Source organism: Eschscholzia californica, unplaced genomic scaffold, assembly GCF_041429995.1.
Source record: "Eschscholzia californica isolate CP2 unplaced genomic scaffold, dmEscCali1.0.p SCAF_4, whole genome shotgun sequence".
NCBI lineage: Eukaryota > Viridiplantae > Streptophyta > Magnoliopsida > Ranunculales > Papaveraceae > Eschscholzia > Eschscholzia californica.
In genome coordinates, this window is record NW_028238461.1 from 22,229,414 (window position 1) to 22,235,615 (window position 6,202).

Below are 6,202 nucleotides of genomic sequence, written 5' to 3' on the forward strand. Positions count from 1 at the left end.
AATTAGAGCAAGTCAAAGTTTGGGTCAAAATAAGGTCAACATACGGGTCAGTGACACGTGGTGAACAGTCCAACGATGATGGAGAATTTCGGTACAGTGGTGGTCAAACACGGAGTCTATTCAGGATCCCCTCATAAGTCTGATTGCATGTGACGCGATGTAGTTTAAAAGGTAGTCCGCGAAGATCGAACCGTACGCGATGACCAACATCCATCTGACGGTCAGTCTACTGTGTCGCAAACTAATTTGATAGTCCGAGAAGCACTGAATCTATGCCCTCTTGCCAGCAACACACGCTGATTTGGTCGAATGGTTATCTCCTTCTTCTTTTTTCTTTTCTGTTTAGGGAAGTTTTATAAGACCTCCCCAATTTTGTTAAAAGGCCTCCCCATGAACCATTTTACTTGCTAAATTATCACTGAGGGGAGGCCTTTTAACAAAAATGAGGAGGCCCTATAAAATCTCCCTTCTGTTTAAAACAACAAAAGATTTCATTTTTTGAATTGTTACCGTAGAGAGAGAATAAAAATTTATGGAAAGAAAGATGAAACCGAGAAGGAAAGACATAGATTTCTCTTCTTATACGTTGAAGATGGAAGGGGATTTGTGAATATGGAAAGATAAGATCTTTCTTATCTAATTAGAGAGAAATCAGGAAGATGATAGTTGTGATTTGGAAGAGATTCTCGGTTGGACAAAGGGAAGGATCACGATTATTTTTCTTCTATATAGACACAGAGAGTGAGATTAGTTGAGGAATCTCTCCACGGCTTACAACAAGAGACCACGGTTTAGAGAGAGAGAAGGAGAGCTTCTCGGGTTAGAGAGAGAAGAAGGACCACGGCTAAAGAATAAGAGAAAGAGAGAGAGAGATTAATGTATTGAGCGGGAGTTATTTATCATCACTTTTCGGTTTAAAATAAAGGGTTAATTCCGTTTTGGCCCCCGATTTGTGACCAACTGGCCGTTTTAGCCCCCATAAGTGTCCGGCAGTTCGTTTTGGCCCCAAGGGCCAAATTTTTGACGAAATTATCCTCGGGGGCCAAAATAGAATTATTTCTGAAAAAAGGTAAAAACAAAAAAAAGCCACATCACCCCTTTCTTTATCATCCACTTCACCTTATCTCTCCTCCATCTCACCACCTCCTCTCCACCTCATCCTTCTTCTCCGGCGAAAGGTTGCCGGCCGGAATAAAAAATTCCGGCCGGCCACCTTTAAAAAAAAAAAAAAATTTCTTTCTCTCTCTTCTTCTTCTTTCTCTTTCTTCTCTTCTTCTTCTTTCTCTTTCTTCTCTTCTTCTTCTTTCTCTCTCTTTCTCTTCTTCTCTCTCTCTCTTTCTCTTCTCTCTCTCTCTCTCTACTACCGTCCGGCGAAGGGGAGGATCCCCTTCGCCGGACGTCTGGTTTCCAGACCTTCACGGTCTGGAAACCAGACGTGAAGGCCTGGAAACCAGACCGTGAAGGTCTGGTTTCCAGACCTTCGTCTGGATCTGGAGTATTCCAGATCCAGACGAATCTGGACCTTTCCAGATTCGTCTGGATCTGGAATACTCCAGATCCAGACGAAGGTCTGGAAACCAGACCTTCACGGTCTGGTTTCCAGGCCTTCACGTCTGGTTTCCAGACCGTGAAGGTCTGGAAACCAGACGTCCGGCGAAGGGGATCCTCCCCTTCGCCGGACGGTAGTATAGAGAGAGAGAGAGAAGAGAAAGAGAGAGAGAGAAGAAGAGAAAGAGAGAGAAAGAAGAAGAAGAGAAGAAAGAGAAAGAAGAAGAAGAAGAGGAGAGAGAAAAAGAAGAAGAGAGAGAAAGGAAATTTGTTTTTATTTTTTTTTGGTAAAGTTGGCCGGCCGGAATAAAAAATTCCGGCCGGCAAGTTTTCGCCGGAGAAGATGGGTGAGGTGGACAGAGGTGATGTTCTAATTGTTTGATGAGGTGGACAAGGAAAAATAAATAAATAAATTACAGAAATGCCATGGGGGTATAATTGGGAGGTTGGAAAACATTTGGGGCCAATTAGGAAATTTTTGGGGCCAAAACGAACTGCCGGACACTTATGGGGGCTAAAACGGCCAGTTGGTCACAAATCGGGGGCCAAAACGGAATTAACCCTAAAATAAAAACAGAAAGTTATCTTAATTTTTTCATTCTTTTTGTGTATCTCTTTTAGTGAGAGAGAGAGATTAACAGAGATTATAGTGAGAGAGGGTGGTTAAGAGAAAAAGAAACAGAAAGTTAGAGAGAGAAAGAGAGTTGGAGAAGGCGAGAAAATAATTTTCTCACAGGGAATCCATTTCCGGGAAGACGAGAAAATCGTTTTCCCTAAGGGTGCGTTTGGCAGAATTCTGGGAAAAACAGCAGGAAATCACTTTCCTAAGGCCCTGTTTGGTTTGAAAATAGCAAAAAAGTTAAGTTTCTTTACTCTTTTACTTATATAAATTTAAATGTTTATCTCTTCCAGCATGAGTAGCTAAATCTTGTCTATCTAGGGTTTTAGATGAAGTCCATAATGAGAATGTTATCGTTTTGATTTATATGCAAGTAAATTAATGTTTAGATTAAAATCTTAGTATATTTTAAAAACTTTATTGCTTTTAACGATGACACTTTCCGGATTTTAGAGCGTTAATGTTATAGAATCCGAGTAAAACAAAGTACTTAGTTGACTAAGGCAAATACATCATCGTTAGGATTGTCACTTGGACGGATTCAGAAATCCTAAGTTCCCCTTTTTCTGAAGAGGTAATTACTAGAAAGGTCAAAATAATATTGAAAATGAGTAGAAAAGCACTAAACATTTGAAAATTATTATTCAGGTCAAAAAGTGTGCAAATACTAAAATACCCCTTTTTGTCATTTTGTGTAACTAAATTCTTTTATTTTTCTTTAAACTTTAAATCGATATAATTTTTGTTTGAGATGTCGGATTTCTATAAAAATTATATATTTAGAAATGATTTATCATTAGCTTTCTAACAAGATCCACTTTCAATACTTTTTTTTCAAAAAAAAAAACCCAGAAAAATGACGTTTTTTTCTTCACGTTTTTCTGCAAACGTGTTTGCAACAATCTGTTATGCAAACGTGTTTGCAACAATCTGTTATGCAAACGTGTTTGCAACAATCTGTTATGCAAACGTGTTTGCAAAAATCTGTTATGCAAACGTGTTTGCAACAATCTGATCTGCAAATATGTGTTTGCATAATGTAAACTGCAAACTGTGCTTGCAAAATATAGATTGCAAACATGATTTGCAAGCTTTGCAGAATATAATCTTGAGTTGCATATCTTGCAAACTCGATTTGCCAATCGAGAACATAAACTAAGAGTACGTGTCTATAAAATCTTGAGTTTGGAATTGATTTCATCATTCATCGTATAAAACTCATAAAGAAATTGTGTGGTCGACTTTGCTTGAAATACTTCACTCATCTCATGCAAATTCTCACCTTTAAGTCTTTCATTCCGTAGATGTGAATTCAGAAATAAAGATCTAATCTCACCAAGACTAGCAAGGAAAAGAGGTCGAGGAACACCAACCCTAATATAATGCTGGGAAGACATGTTATACACGGAAACTTTCTCTTGGTTCACAACAAGTAAATATCCCTTAATTGCATGAATCTCTAAAGGCCTGTCCATTTCGAATTTCCTTTTTGATCGAACTCTACAATTGAAATTCATCATATCCCCTAGTAGTACTACAAGAACTAGATCACCTTATGCTGTAAATCCATAATCTTTTGATCTTTCTGTCGAGTCAATCACATAATTCTTTACAAGTGATTTGTTAATTCCTTCACATTTAGATTCCCTAATTGTCATGCCCCTTAAATCTAATGATCCTGCACCAGTTTCGGTAAAAAAACAGAAGTCTTTGCTTCATAAATGCAAGGGGTCAGCTTTTTGACGTGGCAGAACCATACACCGTTTCATTTTCACGAAGAACCCATATTCTCCCACTAACATCAGAAGAAAGAATATACTTCATTCTTCCAACTTGATGAACTTCCAAGATTGTAATTGTTGAACTTTCTTTCCCCTCGTCGATCTTAGGAAATGGACGTAAATGTGCCATTGAAAGTGAATGCCAATCTTCTGCATTTGAAATTTCCCAAACTCGATGAACTAAAACGACTCCATCTTCATGACCAGTAACTAAAATACTCTCATTCTTATGAACTGACATATAAGAAAGCATAGATGTAATGGGTGATTCCGAATACGTATGAAATTCAACTAACACATCTCCATTCAACAATAAACACTTCCAAAATTGGTGAGATTAGATCTTCAAACTATTTGACGCAAAACCATAAGAGCTTTTCTTGGATACCCACAATTAATATAACAACCCAAAATTGAAGTCCATGAAATCACATCTCTAATAGGAAATTCATCAAACATCTTCTGTGCACCTTGAATAAACTCACATTTTCCATACATATTGATGAATGCATTCCCAATGATCATCCACTGAACAGTAGCATAGAACGAATTTGGGGTTTTCATGTCAAAAAGTACATACCATTCATCTAATAGTTTGAGGTGAAAAATTCAAGATGAAGAATTGAAGAATACAATGGTTAGGATCTGACTAATAAGTCTCATTTCAGCTATCTTGGATAAGTCAAGTGCCCCATTAATTCTGAATCTTATTGTTCCAATATTTTCCTTCATCAAAGAAGACAAAGATTAATAACCCATGAAGATCATCAAATAAACACAAGGGGTGAAATAAGCTGCAGGATCTCTAGAAATAACATGAAGAAATATAGATAAAAAACCAACCTCTTTCTCTCTCTAGATCGCTCAACCATATAGTTTTCTACAGAAAACCCCCATCAACCAAATCGTTCTCTACCGAAAAGCCCACAAACACTCAGAAGATTTACAACGAAACAGAAGAAAAAAGATAGATTAAAATGGGAGATCACTTAGAAGATATGTGAAGAGTTCCAGTAAATTCTGGAATTCGGGCACCGAGAACAATTGCACTGGGTTGGAGATATTAATTTTCGTGAGAGAAAATATATTTAAATTGGTAAGGGTATTTAGGGAATGAAAAAAGTTGAAAATGACCTTAATAATAGTTATCCATATTATTTTAAACCTTATGTATCAATATCCATATTATTTTGACAACTTTTAATTAATACAAAATGCTACGTGTCTTTTTAGTTATTATTAATAATATATTGACCTAAACAACCATTTTCTCTATTCTGAATATCAACTTATTTGTTTTTTTTTTCAAAGTTTATGTGTTATTTTTATTTGAACCAAGATTACAATCAATTCAATTTTAAAATCACAATAGTTTTAAGGTTAGTATTTGAGTTCGACTTAGATCTCTGAGGAACGAACCGGTCTTACCGGAATTTACAACTTGACACCCGTGCACTTGCGGGTGTAGACCTATTTAGGAAACTTTCTAGGACCATCAGCAGCCCACTAAACCCAGCCCACACATCACCAAACAACAAAATAGTTGGGTTCACATCCCTTTTTGGGTCAGGATGCCTTGTATGTAGTTTTGGGCATCATATATATGACACATTTTGCCATTTTGGTTTGGGATTGGAGAGAATTCTCTAGAGTATGGAGGAGCATCAAGAGTTATCTAAGACATTCTAGAGATTTCTATAGAAATCTCTTCATTATTCCAAACCATTGGATCGTTGCCATGTGGTTCGATATTGTCTGTCGGTTTTGTAAACTTACTAGTATGAATAGAGGTGAACCCCCTAAATTTGTAATCATCCAAGTAAGGATTCAAGCATAAGAGTTATAGAGTTGAGTGACTTGGGACACGTGCCCAGACTTGTGATCTTTGAGCATATTGTAATAAAGCTTAATTTCCCTTCAAGTGTTTTATGTATGTTTTGAGCTTAACTTTCTTGGAGCATACTTGGTATGGAATAACCTAGCCAGTCAGGGTTACACACTAGAAGGGAAGCTAAGACAAGTGTTGCACGGTGATAAAGTGCGAGGCCAAACTTTGATAATGAGCCAACTTCAACGATATCCATTTTCTCGTGCGTAAATCTATTTCAACTTTGTGAGCCGAAATAAAAACGATTGCAATCTTTGTTTACTCAAGAACAAGAATCATGAAAAGTCTATCCATGTTAGGGTTCTTGTTCTGAGGTTCCCACTATTTACACATTCATGTTGTAGTTTTGATCTATGGTGCCTTTTT

The 6,202-nt window shown here is 37.1% G+C and overlaps 1 pseudogene; it reads right to left on the minus strand.

Annotated features, from left to right (window-relative positions):
- Nucleotides 1-3,318: 3,318 nt before the first annotated feature.
- On the minus strand, nucleotides 3,319-4,333 carry LOC147543675 (putative membrane protein At1g75140; annotated as a pseudogene).
- Between the last annotated feature and the right edge of the window lie 1,869 nt (nucleotides 4,334-6,202).